Consider the following 21,219-nt stretch of genomic DNA (forward strand, 5'->3'; position numbering starts at 1 on the left):
GAGAGAGCAGGGAAGCTTTGCCCCATTTCCTCATACCTTGCCCTATGTATCTCTTCCATCTGGCAGTTCCTGAGTTATATCCTTTTATAACTAACCAGTGATCTAGTGAGTAAACGAGTTTCCTGAGTTCTGTGAGCTGCTCTAGCAAATTAATTGAACCCAAGGAGGGGTTGGTGGGAACCTCTGATTTATAGTTAGTGGGTCAGAAGTACAGGTAACAACCCAGAATTACCATTGGCCTCTGAAGTGTGGGGGGATACAGTCTTGCAGGACTGAGCCTTTAACCTAGATCTGATGCTGTCTCCAGGTAGATAGTGTCAAAATTGAGTTGAATTGTAGGACATCCAGTTGGTATCCAGAGAATTGGTGGTGGTGTGGAAACCACCAATTGGGGTTTAGAACATCCATTCAGCACAGAAGCAGGATTGGACATTTTAAGCCAGACAATAGGTAGAAAAATAATTTTGGGCAGGGAGAAGGGTCAGATTAGCTCATACCTGCTTATCTATCAGTGTCAAAATTTTAAAAATCTTTTTTCTTGTTTCTTCATTAGCTTGCATCAGCTCTCTTACCTGGTAGACTGTTTGTTATATTATGGTATTGTATGTGTTTTGTGTTTCCTTCTAGGCCGGGATGATATGAATAAGATTTTAGCCCAATATTCAATAACCTGTTTTGTGTCTGGTATGGATGTCGGAACAGACTCAGGTTGGGAGGAGAGAGTCATAGTGTTAGAACAGACTCCTGGTGGGGACCCCCTGCTATGCCAAGCATTTACTCTTTAGTTGCTGGATCATGGATAGTTTGGGAGAGGAATCAAGACAGCCAAGATGGTAAGGGTTGGAGGAGAGCATTTAGGAGTCTTTGAGAAATGGCTAGTTGCCAACTAGCATGATAGTATTTCAATACTTAACCACCAGTATGGGCTTTATAGTTCAGACTCAGGGAACATCAGCTCTGTATCCAGTAGTTACTTTGCCTAAAATTCAAGTGTACTGTCATCAGTTGGGGTAGTGCCCTACTAGGTTCATTGTTCCAAGATGTTGTTAACTGAGGGTGTTTAATATACTGTCCCACTCTATTTTAAGGGTAGAATTATTTGCTTAAACATCTTTTTAATTCGTGTAATGATCTTAAACAATAAATGCTATTTTAAAAAGATGAACTTCTATGGAATGGAGTTAATCAACTTTTTTTAACCACCTTAACATACTTTGTGATTATAATACATTCCCACAGTAACAGTGATGACTATGGTTGTTCTCAAGTTTTGAGGGTGAGGCTTGTAGTCTTAAACTCCCAGGTAATTGTTATATGCCACTTCTACCCTAGAGCCATTGATCTAGAACAGTAGAAATAAAAAGTACTAAAGCACATTTTATGACCTTTATCACTAATTCTTAAACTGTTAGTGTCAAGTACCTTTTCCATTAGGACTTCCAAAAGACAGAAAAAATATCCTTGGCTAATTTATCTTCCATTATTTTTCATAGAACCCCCTAAACTGGACAGTAGTTAAGCTGTTTGGCCTCACTTGGTGTTCATCTTCCTAAGCAGAGATTCCTTCACAGCCACACCTGCCTTTTATCCTGGTCTCTGACTTGATCAGTTATTTGGCATAGATCCCCAAAAGAGGTCCTCCCCGCCTCTGCAAGGCAGGACAAGAAGTAGACTATCAAATCCATGCATGCTTTCATTTGGTGAATGTAAGAAGAACCCTGTAATCTTTATAATTTCTTTATTAGTTTATTATTTCAAATTTATTACTATTAGTATTATTATTGAAAGGTGAGTTCTCATACTGTTTAAAAAAGCAAAATTCTCCCTCCTTTTTTCAGTCCCCCATAGAAATTTATATTTATTTCTTTCTCTATTAGATATGATTTTATTCAATTTTAGGAGTTATATACTAACAAACTTCCTTAGCCTTGGCACTTTTCCTAGCCTGACTTAAATCTCAGCAATAGGATTCTGCCTATTTGATTTCCCAGAAAGTTTATAGCCCCGATCACAAAAATTTAAAACACTAAATAGGATGTTTAACATGGATTTTGAAAAAGAGATCAGAAATGGCTTCTTCATCATTTCTTGTAGTGTATCTTACAGAAATTAGGTACATACAAAGTTCTAAGAAAATGGAGATTATTAGTTTCAGAGAACACCCAGAACTCAGAAGTGAAGAGCTAAATTTACAGCTGATGAGCTGTGTAACTAATTGATTGAAGAAATTGGAAAACATATTTTATAAATTATAAAAGAGTATACAAATGTAATTATTTAAAATTTAAGTTGAATAGGATTTTTAGAAATGGAGACCAGAGTCCTTTTGGCAGGATTGTCATGAAGACCTCCCTCATTCTCTGATTTGGAGAAGAGACATGTGTCAGCATTTCTAACCTTTCTGCATGTGAAGACTTTCCGGAATTCAGACTAATGTTGCTACTTCTTCATTCAGCAAGTGATACTCGTTATTAGAAAGAGACAACAACTATTTAATTGAGAATTTTTTCTGCAAAATAAAAAAAAATCATAAGACTAATAGGTTTAGTCAGTATAGAATATTTTGTTTAGACAAAATTCAAATTATATTTAGAATTGTACCATAATTTCACCTTTCACTACCAATACTCTTACCCAGACTCTTTATGGCATCAGTATCAACAGCAAGTAATACTTAAGAGTTTAATGGCCAAATACTCTGGAAAGTCCTGCAAGGCACTCAAGGAAAATAAAAGCAATGGTTCATGTCTCTGTTCAGTCTAGTGACCCTATCTATCTAGTCACAGATTAAAGAACAGAAATATGAAATAAAATGATCAACACAGGAGAACCTGGACTGAGGGTAGCCTCTAGGTCAAGGGAAAGTGTGACATGATTTAAAATGATTAGGAAGCCTTTACAGAGGAGGTGACACGTGGGTTGGCCTTGAAGAATGTCCAAGATTTGGATGAGCAGAGAAAGAAGAGGAAAGAGGGGGCCGGCCCGGTGGCGCGAGCGGTTAAGTGCGCGCGCTCCCCTGCGGCGGCCCGGGGTTCGCTGGTTCGGATCCCGGGCGCGCACCGACGCACTGCTTGGTAGGCCATGCTGTGGCGGCGTCCCATATAAAGTGGAGGAAGATAGGCACAGATGTCAGCCCAGGGCCGTCTTCCTCAGCAAAAAAAAAAAAGAGGAGGATTGGCGGATGTTAGCTCAGGGCTGATCTCCTCACAAAAAAAAAAAAAAAAAGAGGAAAGAGGTTTCAAGCAGGAAGGATAGCCTCACTCACTATGTCTTCTATTATTTACCACTATGGTGTCTGGACTGAAGTCATGACTGATTCATCACCATTTCGTAGAAGGTCATCTTTTAAAAATAGTGTTTATTGTTGAAGATTGCTACATAATTAAGACGTTGTTTAAGCAAATAATTTCATATTTTTTCAGGAAGATAACAAATGGAAAAATACATTAAGCACCCTCACATCTGGGAAGAATGAATCAAGTACCCGATGATAATACACGTGAATTATAGGCAAAGTAGCTACTAGTCACATGATTGATATTCTTTGAGTAAGCACTCTGAAACCTGTACTGTTGCCATATATTGAAATACATTCATATTAGGCAGCAATTAGTCACTTCTGAAAGTGCTCTCCTCCAATATCCACCATGCTGATTGCCCAGGCTCCTCCTCCAGGTTTAGCCAGGATTCAGCAACTAAGGAGTTAATGCCTGGCATAGCAGGGGTTCCCCACTAGGATTCTGTTCTGGCAATCTGACTCTCCCCTGTCTGTTCTGATTGGTCTGTGCCCATACCAAACAGGTTGTTAAATATTAGGCTCTTAATTTTGAATATCCTGGGCTACTGAGAGCCTTTTGCCGTGCCTTAGTAATTGTACCTCAGAGAGCACTTGAAATCTCGTAGAGTTGCTGGCCCTGAGGCATCTGCTCTCCCTTCACCTGCCCTCTAATCTCTTTGGGAAAGAATTACTAACACAGGAGATGAATATTAGGAAATCACTATCACTATTTCCAAACCATGAAAACTTTCCTCTTAAGAGCCAAGAAGATGAGGTCCAAGAGTTTTGTGGACATTCTGCCCGATGATCCCTTCCTAAACTCAGCTGTGAAATCACAAGGTTTGCATCAGCCCTCACAGCAAACCTGCGCCTATAGAAATCCAGTGAGGTCTCAATATCGTCATCATAGTTCTTTCTCTTTCCTGGGCCGCTCACACCCAAATGCACCTTGATTGTGTCTTCCTGACTGTGTGTTAGTTTTGTTTCAGCAACCAATGTGCCTTTCAGACATTCCAAGCACCTGAAACTCTGGGGATCTGTCACTCAGCACTGTAACTGGAAGTTACTTGGAGGGGTGACTCAGATTTCATTTTCTCTAAGCCTTTCCTCTGAAAACGTAGACATGGTAAAGATACTGTTGAGCGTCTACATTTTATGGTGGTGTTTTCGGTAGCACATTTCTTTTTTCAGCTTTACTGAGGTATATAATTGACATATAAAGTTGTAAGATATTTAAAGTGTACATCGTGGCGATTTAATATATGTGTACATTGTGAAAGGATTCACCCTATTTAATTAACATGTCCATCACTTCATATATTTATCTCTTTTTTTTTGGTGAAAACGTTTAAGTTCTACTCTTTTAGCAAATTTCAATTATACAATACAGTGTTATCAACTATAGTCACCATGTTTTACATTAGATCTTCAGACCTTATTCATCTTGTAGCTAAGAGTTTGGACCCTTTTACCAACCTCTCCCTATTTCCTCCACCACACAGCCCTGGCAACCACTTTTCTACTCTGTTTCTATGACTGACTTTTTTTTCTTTTAGATTCCACACATAAGTGACACCATGCAGTATTTGTCTCTCTGTCTGCCTTGTTTTACTTAGCACAATGCCCTCCAGGTTAATCCATGTTGTTGCAAATGGCAGGATTTCCTTCTTTCTCATGACTGAGTAATATTTCATTGTATATATGTCTTCTTTATCCATTCATTCATAGATGAACACTTGGGTTGTTTCCATATCTTGGCTATTGTGAATAATGCTACAATGAACACGGAAGTGTAAATATCTCTTCGATATCCTCTTTTCATTTCCATTGGATATATAACCAGAAGTGGGATTCCTGGATCCTGTAGTAGTTCTATTCTTAATTTTTTGAAGAACCTCCATGCTGTTTTCCATAGTGGCTGCACCAATTTACAGTCTCACCAACAGTGCACAAGGTTCCCTTTTCTCCACGCCCTGGCCAACACTTGCTATTTCTTGTCGTTTTGATAATCGCCATTCTAACAGGTGTGAGAGGATATCTCATTGTGGTTTTGATTTGCGTTTCCCTAATGATAACAGAGATATTGAGCTTCTCTTCATGTACCTGTTGGCCATTTGTCTATCTTCCCCAGAAAAATGTCTATTCAGTTCCTCTACCCATTTTTTAATTTGATTGTGTTTTTTTGGTTGCTTCCAAGTTTTAGCAACTGCCAATAAAAGTGCTACAAACATTCGTGTGCAGGTTTCTGTGTGAATGCAAATTTTTAACTCAGTTGGGTAAACACCAGGGAACATGATTACTGGATCATATGGTGAAAGTATGTTTAGTCTTGTGTGAAACTGCCAAACTGTTTTCCAAAGTGTCTGTACCATTTTGCCTTCCCACCAGCAATGAGTGAGAGTTTCTGTTGCTCCACATCCTTGCTAGCATTTGGTGTTGTCAGTACTTTGGATTTTAGCCATTCTAGGAGGTGTATAGTGAAATCTTGTTTTAACTTGCAATTCTCTAAATATATGTGATGTTTTCATATGCTTATTTGCCATCTGTATATCTTCTTTCGTAAGGTGTTTGTTCGTACCTTTTGGTCATTTTTTAGTTGGGATTTTTATTTTCTTATTATTGAGTTTCAGAATTCTTTGTATATTTTGGATACCAGTCTTTTGTTAGACATGTGTTTTGCAACTGTTTTCCCCCAGTTTGTGGCTTATCTTTCATTCTCTTAATTTCTTACACTTTTAAGAGCTTTTGTCTTCTTTGAAAACATCCATGGTGACTTTTCCACATTGTGCTCTTGAGGATATAGTGTTTCCTCTCTAGGTAATTGGGACTCTATTTTTGAAGCTTATTAACATGTTCTATTTTATATTTCCAGGTACCTAACCTTATCCATATTCTTTCTGAGGAATCTATCTGTCATGAGTGGGGAGGGGAAATTAGATTATTCCAAGAGGAATGAAAATAGGAAGAAAGAATTCATATTTAGCTCTGACATCTAAATTTAGAGTTTTGACCCTTCAGCAAGAGAATTGGCTTAGAAGACAGGTTTGCTCAAAGATAAAAGAATTTCCTAAATTATTTTATCATATCCTTCATTACATTATAAGTAAGGCCTTCTGGACTTGAGAGTAGAGTTTTTCTGTAAGGGAAGTGTGACAGGAAGGTGCAAGTCACATAGAAAGGTCAGTGTTATTGGTCCCGGGCGAATGATAGAGGAAAAAGGAAGATGGAGCAGAACAAGGAAATCAAGACTCGTGCTTTCCCTCCTAACTAAAGGCGGAGGCTCATGGGTGAGGAGAGGTTAGAAACATTTAGATAAGTATGGGAGCACAAGAATATTGGCTAGTGGAGCACTTCTCAAAAGTCCAGGTGGGATAATCCACACTTAACTAGTTACCCACCCAGGGAACAGACTAGACTGGCTACCCAGCTACATAGACCCAAGGATCCAGAAGACACTGCATGGATTTAAGGCTTTTTTTTCCTTCTGCCTTGGCTGACACTAAATTATCTCTCCTTATTACCTAGATGCCACCATGGGGAACGGTGTAGAACTCCAAACAAAGCACCTAAAGAGACTGAGTCATTTAGGAGAGACTTTAAATCACCCCTGACATGGAGTTGAATTTTAAATGGACTGAATATTTAAAATTGCATTGAAACCAGAAAGGAATTCCTTAAACCTGAAGAAACTGAGGTATTGATTTTCTATAGTGAGGCTCTTGACTCTACTTTTCCTGTATTGTGCCCAGAATTGTTTTATAGATAACTTGTGGTTCATTTGATATATATTGGACAACGAAGCTCCATGATCCTCATAGAGCCTTAAAAATTCTCACACATTTTTTTGTGGCTGTCATGTTTCTTACTGTGTGCTTGAATGTTAATAGTTTATAACACTTAGACAATTTTTTTCCAGGACATTCTATTTTACATTCTTTAGCTTGTTTTTGCTAATGTTTCATAATTTGTGTAAATGTTTATCCTCCTTCTCCTTCAGCATTCCTGACACATTTATTTCTATTTTAATTCTTCATCTTTGAACTTCTATGCTGCTTTAACCAATTTTTCTTTTGGTCTTTCTTTCCCTTTGATTGTTTTCACTAAGTGCTGATCACATTCTTGTATTTTCTGACCTGCCTTACTTCTTCAGTGTGTTCTCAAATCCTTTTGGATACCTTCATAATGAGTAGTTTTTTGTTTGTTTGTTTGCTTTTTGCTGAGGAAGCTAAAATCTGTTCCCAATCTTCCTCGTTTTTTTTTTTTTTTTTGCTTGAGGAAGATTAGCCCTAAGCTAACATCTGTGCCAATCTTCCTTTATTTTGTATGGGGGTCGCTGCCACAACATGGCTTGACAAGTGGTGTAGGTCTGCGCCTGGGATCCGAACCCATGAACTCAGGTTGCCAAACGGGGTGCACAGAACTTCAACCACTGGGCCATGGGGCTGGCCCCACAGAATGAATAGTTTTAATCAAAATAAAATCTTCACTTGGCTCTTATTGCCTGCCAGTCTCCTTCCTCCCTACCTTTAGCTCTCTTTTTTTTTTTTATCGTGGTAACATTGATTTATAATATTATATCAATTTTGGGTGTACATCATTATATCTCGATTTCTGTGTAGATTACATTGTATTCACCACCCAAAGACTAATTACAATCCATCACCATACACATGTGCTTAATTAACAATACAGGTAAGAAGAAGTGTTGGAGAGGATGTGGAGAAAAGGGAACCCTCATACACTGCTTGTGGGAGTACAAACTGGTGCAGCCACTATGGGAAACAGTATGGAGATTCCTAAAAACATTAAGAATAGAACTACCATACGATCCAGCTATTTCACAGTTGGGTACTTACCCAAAGAACGTGAAAAGACAAATGTCTAAAGATATATTCACCCCTGTGTTCATTGCAGCGTTATTCACAATAGCCAAGACTTGGAAGCAACCTAGGTGCTTCCAAGGGATGAATGGATAAAGAAGATGTGGTATATATACACAATGGAATATTACTCAGCCATAAAAAGGGATAAAATCTGACCATTTGTGACAACATGGATGGACCTTGAGGGTATTATGCTAAGTGAAATAAATAAGAGGGAGAAAGTCAAATAGCTCTCTTTATTTTAAGAGACATCCAAATGAACCAGCCTCATAACATGTGAGGATCTGTGTGAGTTGGATAAATAAAACTTTCATCTACAACTGAAATGCTCATGATTATGCCTAAATAGTGTATGCAATTTAGAATGATTCTGTCCTGACTTCTCCATATTTGTTGCCTTTGAACTTTATCTGGAGTGTTAGGATTAGAATATAACATCAGATTTGGCATAGCAAGTTATATATATTGAGCTGTCTCTTCTTTTCTTCTTTAGTTTCAGTTTATCAAACATACAATTTAACACATCCCTCAGCTAAACTTACCACTAAAGATTTCTTGTTTATCCTTTTATATACTGATAAACCATTGACATAATCTTGAATACTGTTTACACTGAATATCTGGTCAACAGAACTTCATCTTTGCGGAGCAATTAGACTCATTGCTTTCTGCTTGCTCAACTGAGATGTAAATTCTGGTAATTAAAAAATTGTTTTATGGGAATTAACATGTGGATTTATCACTACTTTTTGATGGTAAGAGGAGTTTGAAAGGAAATTAGTAGTATCAGGGTCATCTGTTATTTTCCTAGGTATTGCTCATTCTTCTTCTAATAGCATCTTGGCTTTGCCTTGGGGAACCACCTCTTCCCGTTTCCCAGATCTGAACAAGTCAGTCCAAGCAAAGTCAGACCCAGGATGTTTTCTGGAATCATCAGGAAAGAAACCTGCTCCTTCTGCTCGAGTAGTTAAGTTGGCAGATATCATAGAATAATGGTCTCCCAAAGATATCCATGTCCTAATTCCAGAACCTGTGGATATTTATGTTACAGGGCAAAAGAGATCTTGCAGATGTGCTTACACTGAGGATATTGAGATGGGGAGATTATTCTGAAATATCTGGTTGAGGCCAATGTAATCACAAGGGTCTTTGTAAGAGGAAAGCAGGACGGTCAAGCGAGTCAGAGAAGAAGATGTGACAGTGGTAGCAGAGGTCAGAGTGATGCAATTGCTCATTTTGAAGATGGAAGAGGGCCATGAGTGAAGGAGTGCAGTGGCCTCTAGAATTTAGAAAAGGCTCAAGGTTTCAATAGGCCTCCCCTGGAGACTCCAGAAGGAATGCAGCCCTGCCAACACCTTGATTTTAGTTCAGTGAGACTTCTGACCTCCAGAAGATAAAATAATAGATTCGTATCATTTAAACTGCTAAATTTCTGGTTATTTCTTATAACAGCAGTAGGAAACTAATACAGCAGGATGTAAGTCTGAGTCTCCTGGTGGCTGTGTTTCCCATCATTTTGGCCAAAGCCTGCTTAAGAATAAAGCCAAAATAGAGTAAAGAAGATCCACGTGAGAGACGTGTTACTGGTGATATTATTTGAACACTTGGATCCAGCCCTTCCTGAAGAAGTAGTTAACCTGAGTCAAATTTTTTAGCCAACAAATTTTTTGGGTTTTGCTTCAGTTACTTTGACCTGGACTCTTTCTTACTTCATACAGATTTATGTACAAGTATTTTTTTAATACCTCAATTTTACTTATAATAGCCCCAGTTTGGTAGCAATATACATATCATGCTCATCTGCAAAAGTTACTTATTGAGTAAACCTAGGTATATTCCAAAGATGTAAAATTTTATAGCCATGGAATTCATGCTATGGAAAAACTGTTTATTTATGTGGGAAAATATTCAGAATATATCAGTTTTTCACTGGATGAAAAAAATTAGAAAATAGCATTTACAGTAACACCCGGCGATATGAAAAAAAAGTTTAAAAAGTTACAAAAAAGATGTTCCTCTGATAATTTGCAAAAGTTAGAAATTCCTTTTAAACTTTTACATTCTTCGCTGAGTTACAAAACAGGACACTTGGAATATTTATTAACACTTTGCCAAAAACTATATTTCAAATTTAAAATGCTATTGAAAAATACATTGGAGAAGTTGAAAATCTTGAAAATTCACAAGGCAAATAATTATAAACTACTATTCAAAAGGCACAAATTTCCTATGTAAGAAAACAATAATGGTAATACTGTTAATTTAATTTTAACTTCACTAACAAAGATAAATGAAATCAGGTAGTATGCAGTTACCACCCTAGAAAAGGTGAGAACAGACTACAAGTGTATGTACATTGCAGCACTGTTTTCATGCGTTTCCTTCATTCTCACAATCTGTCTATGTGTCTGTCAAATTAATGAGACTGAGAGGCTGTAACATTTTGCCCCTCTTTGGGGAGGCAAAGGGTCGTTGATTAATGAGCCATACATACAAGGTGTCATTCTAGGCAAGTTAACCTCTTTGAGCTTTAATTTTCTTGCACAAAATTGGGATATATTAGTATCTACAGCATAGTTTTGTTGAAACTACTAAACGAAATAATACATGTTATATATCTATCAGAATGTGGGGCACATGTACATACTCAGTAAGTGTTAGCTACCACTAATATTATTATTATCAACATAATATTGTCATTATTATTAATTTTCTGCATACCATATAGTCTCTGTTTCCTCTGAGTTAGCCCAGAATCCCTGGTTAACACAGTTGTAGAGGAGATGGAAAAATAAAAATGTTATCAATTTTTATTTTATCACCTTTAATGAGAAAAATGCCATTAATTAATTAACTTCATTCAAAAACAGCTTAAAAAAATTATATCTGTGAATTAAGGAAGGTCGTAGGCACTGTTTCTATTGAAATGAATAAAACTCAGTCTTTGACAACTAAAGCTTGCATTTTAGTGAGGATACAGTAAAAAATATGAATAAGCTCCAGAAAGTGTTAGGTTTGCTACATTAGAAATATGCTTAGGTTTTCAGTTAGGGTGAAAAGGAGGAAGTAGTTGGTTCTACCTGGGCAAGAGAGTCAGGACAAGGATTCGGAGAAGAGAGGAAACTTGAGAACATCTTGAACAATAGTGACATGGTTGAGCAGGGATGGGCGTTCCACACTGAGGGATCTGTGACCATAAACGCATAGAGGCAGGCAACAATTTCATCTGCTGACATGACGAGAGCATACGTTGGGACTAATTAATCCATTCAGTAGACAGTTCTTGATTGTTTACTCTGTCCGTCATGATAGGTGCTGGGGATACAGTAGTGGTCTCTGCTTTGATGGGACTTGGGTTCTGAATTATCACAAGTTCCTTCTGTGGGAAATGGGACTTCGTTGAAGGGAGAATAGACATGGTCTGATTTTTATTGTAGGAAGGTCACACAAGTAGCTGTGTGAAGCAGTGTTTGAAGGGGGCACAGTTGAGGACAGAGAGACTAGATAGATGATTATTTATTAATTCAAAGGAGAGGAGCTATATGAAGGTACTAGAAGCAAGGATGGAAAGAAGGAGCAATCTTTGATATGAAACTTGCCTGAATCTATGTCTTGGTGACTGCTTGGACCTGAGGGGTGACGGAGAGTGTAAAACATGAATGCTCCAGAGTTATCAACGTGTGTGTAGGTGGTACTTTCACCGAGTTTGTTGTCTGATCCACTTTTCCAGACAAGCAAGAGCCTAGGATGCTGAGCTTGGGCTGGGGAGTGGGGTTTTAGGAGCTGAGGCTTCTGGCTTCCAGGGGTGTGTTTCAAGTGAGAGGTGGGAGTTGAGGGGATTTGGGGAACACGGTGGGCATAACCTGCCCTTGGGCTGCAGCACGTGAAACTAAAGGGGAGTGATCCAGATGGCTCCGAGCTGTTCAAGGGGACTAAGGGGCTCTTAGCTATGAGGCCATGGGCCTAAGGCATGCAGGAGAGGAGCTCTCAAGGGAGACTGTGGAGAAGCCACAGAAAATCCAAAAGGTCCTCTGCATGTCACCAGCTCTGGTTCTAGTTCTAGTCTGGGTACCGAGTCCCTTGCGCCAGTACTGAAAACTAAGGATGCCAAGGTATTCCCGTGAATCTTTATTTTTATTTATTACTTAACAATATGGCTTTGGCTCCCCTTGGTCTCTCCCAACTCCGGTAATTTCCAGTGCTCATTTTAAACATACCTCCAAGCTCAGCTCTGGAACTCACTCACTGAACTTGACCATTTCAGCCATGGAGTGTCTGTCACTCACTCAAAGTGGGCAGATGGAATTAAATGCTCCATAAGGAATCTTAATAGTAAAAGCTATGTATTGGGTGAATTCTGAACATAAAAGGAAATGTTGGCATTATTTTTTCCATTTCATTGTAATTTTTCCCTTAGCATAAGCAAAAGGAAGGTGGAATCCTCTCCAGGAGCAGACGTCCCCCATTTCTCAGGGAGGTGAGGTGGTGGCTCTGGCCATGGTAGCTGCTTGGCGTCACCTTTAGACCGGGTTCTTTTAAATGGTTCACCTCCTCCCAGGTTGTCTTATCAGAAGCAATCATAGCACTATCAGAAGTTAAAATTTTTGTGTTTTTTTAGCATTTGCTGATGAGTATGAGCAGCACAGAAAATCCTATTTGACAATTGGTTGTTCTCTCTCCTCATCTTCTTAGGTAACACAAATGGTGCATTAAGGAAATTTAAGGAATACACGGTGAAATTAGGTTCAAGTCGGGAAGAATGACTGATAGATCAGTTGGGAAACAATGAGATAGACACGATGCAATTTTTTTCACTGTTTTGTAATTAGAAAGAAATAAGATGTACACACACAAGCAAATCAGACAGCCTAGGCTGGGAGGTAGACGGTGGAGAAATTCTCCAAACTCAGCAACAGCAGACTTTTATTGTGTGCCTGAATCCTGAGTGAGGCTGAGAGGGAAAAATAAAGAAAAAATAAGATTTATGGGGAGGATAAGAAATTCAATTTTGGATGTATTGACTTTGATATGATCGTGGGACATGGAGATGGATAGTAATTAGAGTAATTTACACCATGAAAAGGTTAAGGCACGATTCTAGAATATAGCTTAATATGAGCTATGAGAGCCACTGGATAGCAGGGACACTTAGAATGTCTGAGCTGTCCTATATAACACACAGTGTTGTGAGGGTTAAATTAAATAAATACCTGTGAAGGTACTTTGCAAAACTACAAAGCATTGTGTATATTCATTATTTTTATTACTATTTTGAGAATTATAGCTTATAGATGTCCTTTCTGTGTTTCCTATAGTCAGAGAAAAGAGTATTTTCTTTCTCCAGAGAAGTCAATGATTTTCTATGTTCCTCTTACCCCACCCACTTCCCCCCAACCTTTGCACAGACACGGAGGTCTCAGGTTTCTGTAAGCCTCTCCCTGTTGCTTGTTTCACTGTGCCCTCATGAGAGCACAGAAGTACATTGCAGCATCCTCCAGCTGGGAGTCTGAGATCCTGAGACTGAAGAATTTGTTCTCTTTCTGGAAGTTCACAGAGAAGCGATTATTCGTTGCATTCTCTTTCTTATAAGCTTCTTGGCGAATAATGAGAACCATCTCCCTGCTGGGAGGCTGTTTGTACCAGAACAAATAATAATCACTATCTCTAGTGTCATATGTGCAGTCCAGGGTCACAGTCTCTGCCTCCTGCACAGACATTTCTAGTTGAGGCTGAGTGACCGTCTGGGCCACGATGGATCCTGTGGGAAAGAGGAGAGAAAGGACTGCACTGGGGTATCACACCAGAGAGATAAGGCAGGTGGACTCACAAGCTGGTTCCCACCCACATTCCTCATTCTTGATGCAAACCCCAGGCAGAACATATTAGCTTCTCCCTCCCCATAGATGAACCCTATAAGACAATGCAGTTTCTGTACTATTAATCTTCTTTTTTGTTTCACAGCCCCATTAGAAAATGTTATAAAGACTTTCACCTTCCTTACCAAGACAGGTGGAGACCACGACTGGCCACAGCAAGCTAACAAGTGTCATGCTGGTAGCTCTCCCCTGCGGGGTGAGAAGTCTCTTGCTCTGATCTGGGTTCTCCTCTGCTCGTTGATGCTTCTGCTTCAGAGCAGGAAATGGTATGACAGGTGGGTGGGAGACTATGTCTCACTGAGGAATGTTTTCCCAGTACTTTTGGTCTCTTTCGCAGAAAACAGGCCTTTGGTTATAATTTCAAATGAAAGTGAAAAATGTTTTCTGAGTTCTTTTATTCTAGGATGAAAATAAAGAGGAAAAGGAACTTGAAAATTTATTCTGATAAGACCTAATCTTGGAGAGAAAAATGGGGCCTGGAATGGTGGGCAGATGTGGCAGGGTTTTATTCACAACAATGACAAACTGCAATTTTCTTTTCTTTTTTTAAACAAAAATGACAAAGCGAATGTGATAAATATGAACAAACTCATTATGGGTGATAAGAAAATACATGTTATATTAATATATTCAATTTGTCATTTTTTACAATGTCTCAAAATAAAGAATGAGAAAAAAGATATATGTTTGTGACTGAAAAGAGCAGTGACTAAACACAGAGATAAGTCGAAGCAGAACATGTGGTGTCTAACTGTGCTTATCATTTCCACGGATACTTATTTTAAAGAAGACCTTGTTTGTGCTCTATCAAGAAGTTCTGAAATAAGTGTTGTGACAAGTTCTCATCAGCACTAAATTGCCTCAAACAACTCGTGTTAAGAGTTGCTCTCATCAATCTCCTTCCATTTTGAGAAAATATTGTGAACAAGGAACTTTTAAAAAACCGTACTATGACTTGTTAGAATTTTGTGTTCTAACAAGAAAGCAGGAGAGACAGGGATACTTATGAAGGTTCAGAGTTGGAGTCCCCAAGCCAGATGTATGAATGGGGCCCTGTTCCATCCTTGTGCTGTCTGAGGAGCATGGATTCTCTGTAACACAGAGGCAGGCGGCTGAGTGTCCCCGCTCAGAGAGATGCTCAGGGAGTGGTGAGGATTGGGACCAGCAATGGAAGAAGGAGCACTGGGCTTTCCCCTAGATCATTTCCATCCTTGTCTCATGATTTGAATTCCTGTATCCTGGTTTTGGATCCCTGAAAGTCAGCTCCAATATGAGGATTCGTGTGTAAGCAGTTTATTTGCAGGTGATTCTAGGAAGCTGGTAGGAAGTAAATCAGGGAAGGGAAGGAAGCCAATACAGGGTGTTGTCATCAAGCCAGTTACTACTATGGGCAACTGGAACTTAATCCAGCTGGGAGACAGGATAGCATAGGCTTTGGAGTTATCTCTAATGAGGCATAAAGGAGCTGGAGTGATCCATAAACCCATTGTCTAGCACCAATTGAGGGCTGCTTTGGGGAAATTAACTCTCTGGCACATCTGACTTGCCCTGCACACTGGCCACATGTGCCCCCATGGCCAGAAAATCGTCCTCAGAGAGGCTGAGTTTTTTGGTGTGTAGAGGTGACTGTCAAGGGGATGTGAGTGGAGCAACAACAGCTTCTGTACAGCCCACCCCTTGCACTGCTGAGATCCATTTGTGCTCTATGTTAGAGCCACTCAGATCACTAGTTCTTTAAAAAAAAAAAAAAGGAAAAAAAAAAAAAGATCAACAGGAGGACTAGTGGGACAAGTTACAATTGCTACGATTGATTCCATGGCTGTAAGTCATGTTTATTATCTCCCTCCATCTACCTCCTCTATCACTCATTCCTGATTCTCCTCACCTTTGACTGATGCTTCTACTGGTCTAGAATTCTTTCTCTGTGAGGTAAGCTAGACCTTTGTTCTTGGGTGCCTAAACACCTGGCTATTCTGCCCTTGTCAGGCCACAGTCGCTACAATTGCCTGTTTACAGTAATCCCTGTCACAAAGCGCTAAAAGTCATCCTGGTGAGTCCCCTGAGTTTTAGCCATATTTTACCAGCTCCCATTAGGTAGCAACAACTCTATATCCTCATGATAATCAAGAGCAATTGCCCCTACCAGCATAGTAGCCCCTTTCTTGGCCTTCTGGTCTTTGGGCATGAGGGTTTTCAAATGACCAGGTGGTATAAGCAACTTTAGGTTTGGTGAAAACCTTTCTGTTTCTCTAGTGGAAGTATCCTCCTCTCCTTTCTCTTTAAAGGGAAACAGGACTTCTAGTCCAGAAGCACACAGAGCTATGAGAACAGGAACACACAATATCCAAGTGAGTCACTGAAAGTTGGTGTTGATGGGGAGATAGTCCTACTTCCACCTCTTTGTTCCCAGGTCCATATATTCTATCTAACTCCTAGGAACACAGCACTATCTTGAAGAATAGCTCTCCAGTCTTTCAGAGCACTATCTCTAAGCTGGTGCTTTAGCTGAGCCTTTAAGTGGTCATTCCAATGTCCTATCAGGCTAGTGGTTTGTGGATAATGCTATATGTAGTAGGATCAGTATACCCAGTGGTCACATGTTCATTGTCACACCTCTTTGCTATAAAGTTGATGCAAAGGGATGTGAAATCCCTTGATGATCATGATGATCAGTCAGATACTCGGAGCCCCAGTTCATGCTGCTATGTGTGGCACTGTGGAAGGGAAGGCTACTTAGACCCTGAGTATGTATTAACCCCAATAACAAAAGATTTCTGTCACCTCCAGGGTAGAAGTGGTCCAATGCAATCAACTTGCCAACAAGTGGCTGGTTGGTCTCCTTGAGGGATGATTCCATACTGAAGGCTCAGTGTTGTGTCTGCTGCTGACAGGTTGGCTATTTGGCAGCAGAAGTAGCTAAATCCAACTTGGTGAGAGAAAATCCACGCTTCTGGGCTCATGGAGAACTCTATTCTGTCACCTTGGATAATCTGTTCATGGGTCTATTGTTCAAGCACTGACATGGATGAGGACAGAAGCTGGTGACATCCTGTGGATGGACCATCTTGTCCCCATGGTCACTCAGCGCTTCCTTGTAGTGGATGCTCTTGGGTGGGTACTGATGTGGGACACAATGACCCAAACACAGTGTGCTTACACTCACTGCCCCTTCAGTTCATGGTCACCCCTAAATGTGACTCACCTCCTCCCACCCACCTGCTCAGGGTTCTGAGCCTAGAAAAGAGCAGGATGCTGTGCACTTTTCAAAGATCCTCTACTTATAATCTCTTGTCACTCTCCTTTTGACTCTTCTCCCACCAGCTGGTTGAATTTTATCCTCTTTTAAGGAAGAACCAGATTTCCATCATATTGCGTTCTCTTTTCACTCTGTCCTTCAGAAACTTTATACCATTTTCCCTCAGGTTTTGGTACTTGATCTTCTAAGCTAGTCTTTTCAGAATGTAAAAATGTATTTTCTATATTTCCTTCTACTGAATTTGATGGTCACAGCTTTTAAGACTGTATTTTCGATATATTTATAAAAGTCTACAAAGGAGTTCAAAGGCAAGAATTTTACTGTGTTCTCTCTTTCTTCTTTGGTGCTGTCTCCTTTCTATGTTAAGCCTCAAGGTTTTGGACTAGTTTTTTAACAGAACAAGGACTTCACACCCAGAAACAAAATACATTAGATGGTATTTGGAAACATTCCCTCTGCACTTGGTCTTCAAATGAAATATTTGACGTTATGTTATAAAAAGCCCCTCGTGTTTCCCTTTGCTTAGAGTGAAGTTCAAGTCAGCCCTGGTGCACTTCTAGAAGGAGGTGCAGGGCCGGGCAGGGTTTGGGAACGGGTCGCAGGTGCACGAGCCGCACTGTGCTTGCTGCACTCAAGAACGTGGTTGAGTCCTGGAGCCCGGAATCCTCCAAGTGCAGAGAAAAGTGCCGGCCCTCTTAGTCGAGCCTGCCTGTGAATCTTCCGCTGACCTTCTCTTTCTCATTTGAACGCATTTGTATCAGAGAGCTGAGGCCTTCCTCAGGATCCTGCCCAAACCATTGGAAGAAATCGAGATAGCTGCCTTTGTAACTGCAGTTCAATGTGAAGCTCTCGCCTTCCTTGACTTTCAGGGACGGAGGGCTCTGTTCCACCTGCCTTGTTTTTGCGTTTGACCCTGTTCAGGAGGAGTGAAAAGATTTTCATTCATAGGAAACTGTTTTTATGGTTGTTTGTTTTAAGAATTTTCCTTATTTGTTTTACATTCCTCATAACAAACCCCAGATTGTCCCTGGGGACCCAATAGAATTAATCACCTGAGTTGCCCCGTTTGCCTCGCTGGCCCTTCCCCTCCCCCTCACTCACAGGCTAGCTGCACACACGGGAGCATCAGTGAAGCCCGCAGGAGACCCCCGATTCTTGTTCTTCCTGGAGTCTCTGAGGACTCAGTTTGCAGGCCTGGAACTGACCATGTTCGGTGGGCCTAGTTCACTGTTCCAGATCTTCTGCTTCCTTTGGTTTGGAAGCCCTAGTGATCTTCAGTCTGCTTTCACAACTAATCAAACTCTCACTTGTCACAGTAAACACCATCATTGAACGTGCTCTTTCCTGCTGCTCCGTTCACGTAGTTCTCGTTTGCAGCCCGTCACTTCTGTTAGTGGAAGCACTGCCCCCATGTGGCTGAACTTAAAATTTTTTTGCATTTCCCTCTTAATACAAAGCGATTCATTATGTTAAATTAAAGGGAGATAGAGCATACAGAGAGGCAAAAGGCAAACCAAAGAGAAAGAAAACAAAACATAGTGTCAACATGTTCTCCAGTGATGACTGTCTGAAGAGACTTAGTTCCTGGGCCTCCCTTCCTCCCTCTCCTCGCCCTTAATCCGTGGAGGTTCTTTGCCTGTTCCACTCTGTACTACATTCTGAGAGGTATGAATAAAAGGTTGAGAGAAGACCTCATTGTTTCCCTCACTTGGTTAGGGTCTACCATGGCTTTGTTAGATCTCTCAATCTGAACAGTTTTAAATCAGTTAAAAGAGTTAGACCTTTTCCAAATTCTCTCTAAAAATATAAAGGAGATAAATGTAATATCCTTTCTTTTAACATGTTCTCAGATATGAGAAAGTGACCTGGTGTCTGGCTAACTCTGAAAATGTTAGTGTTTTTGCAAAAATCAAAGTGTTTCTTATATTTAGATCTGGGCACCTGTGCAAACTCAGGTAATTTGTCATATTTTACATATTATTTATCTGAAACCCTGTTTTATGATCTCCTATATTTACAGCAAGGTTTAGGGACTCAAGAAGAGGAGAGGTTAAGGAAGAAAGTTCTATTCTATTCTTTGCAACCAGTCCTCACCCTGCGGATTCTCGGAACCTCTTGCTCAACCACATTTTCTGAGATACGTTCCCTGGATAGAGCCCTGGCCCTGGCAAACCTATCCCCATCCTTCCCTTCCTTCATTTCTAATTGTGGGCCTGGGGTAAGTGGCTGAGAGTCTGTGATAAATAAAGAGCTGTGATATTCTTCGATGTTAATTGTGGATATTAGTCTTCCATTCTTCTTCATGCATGAAATTATGTAAATAGGGAAACTGCTTCTTCTAGCATTTTTCCTGAAGCACGGTGTAACTGTACCTCAGTTTGGAGTTAGTTCCCTCCTGGAGTGCAGGGTCTGAGGTGAACTGTATTCTGCCTTCCCCTCTCTTCTCATTTCTGCTCCGGAAGAAAGCAATAGGCACATGGGGTGGTCACTGGAGAATCTGGCTATTTGTAAACTGGTATGCTTTCCTGGGAACGTGATAGTTTTTTTTCCCCAGCCAGAGCACTGTCAAATCACATCAAGTCTGGAACCACAGAAATGCTAGCAAAATTTCTAGGTGTCTTCTTAAGATTTTCTCTCTACTAATGAGGACACTTATCAAGAATGTTCCCAAAGAAGGGAATTTTAGTCTGGGAAGAAAAGAAGGAGTTGTTCCAGTTGTTTGGAAGAAGTAACATTTACATGAGTTTCTCTTGGAATTTTCTTCTTTCTTGTTTCAGGTATGGTGATTTCAACATTCCAGGTAAGTACCAGCAGGAATGTATCTAGTTAAAGGTGACTAATGATTTCAATGGGCAGTGATAGACAGGGGTTGTGGCAGGTCAACAATAAATGTTGAGTGTCTGTACCCAAAGTTCATTCAACTTGACCCTGTGAGGATGTTTAATAAAATGTACAAAATAGAATATGCTGATTATACAGTTGGAGAGACTAGATAAACACACATAAAGTTAACTAACTCTAGGGGGCAGTGCACAATGGGCATCAGCACTTACTACAATAGAAACAAAGTACAGGAGCCAAGTCTCTGCAGTTAAGAGTGAGAAGCTTAATAACTGGCATAAGAGTTAAGAAGAAAAATCACCTGATCATCCCCATTGAGGCAGAAAAGGCATGTAACAAAATACAACACACATTCGTGTTAAAAACACTGAAAGAATAGGAATTAATAACCAGTTCCTTAACATAAAAAATGCATATGCTGCAGTCCAAAACTAGCACCTACTTATGGGGAAGTGCTAGAAGCTTTCCTATTAATGTTAAGGGAAAGACAAAGATGTCTACCACCTTTACCACTATTTCACATTGTATGGGAGCTACTAGATAATGGCAGTCAGCCCAGAGACAAACAATTGGAAGCATAAGAATTGGAAAGAAAGAGGTAAAATATCATCTGCATATCTTCAGATGAAGTAATTATATATCAGAAACCCTAAAAGAGAAGAAAAGAGAATACCAAAAGACAGATTGTAATATAAACAATTTAAAAACAGCATTCATATCATTCATATACAAAAACAAAAATCAGTTAAAAGAAAATGTGGAAGAAAAGAGCACATTTTCTATTGCGTAAAGGTAAAAAGGAAGATAAAGGAAGGAAAATTCCTAAGTGCAAATTAAGACCAGGCGGTCTTTATCATACAGTAAATTTCCGTGTACAGTTGGGCCTAATTATTGATTTGCTATTGCATTTAATTGATCTATCTGTCTATCTATCTATCTATCTATCTATCTATCTATCTATCTATCTACCTACCTACCTACCTACATACCTGCCTACGTACCTACCTACCTACCTATCTACCTATCCATCCATTTATTGTGTTAGAATTTGAATTCAGAAATGAATTGGTTGTTGCTGGAACCCAT

The 21,219-nt window shown here is 39.8% G+C and overlaps 1 protein-coding gene across 1 annotated transcript in view; it reads right to left on the reverse strand.

Annotated features, from left to right (window-relative positions):
- LOC131405801 (M1-specific T cell receptor alpha chain-like) overlaps positions 1–21,219 on the reverse strand; it is a 584,807-nt gene that overhangs the window by 344,515 nt on the left and 219,073 nt on the right. The window lies entirely within an intron of this gene.

Source organism: Diceros bicornis, chromosome 5 (genome assembly GCF_020826845.1).
Source record: "Diceros bicornis minor isolate mBicDic1 chromosome 5, mDicBic1.mat.cur, whole genome shotgun sequence".
NCBI classification, from domain to species: domain Eukaryota; kingdom Metazoa; phylum Chordata; class Mammalia; order Perissodactyla; family Rhinocerotidae; genus Diceros; species Diceros bicornis.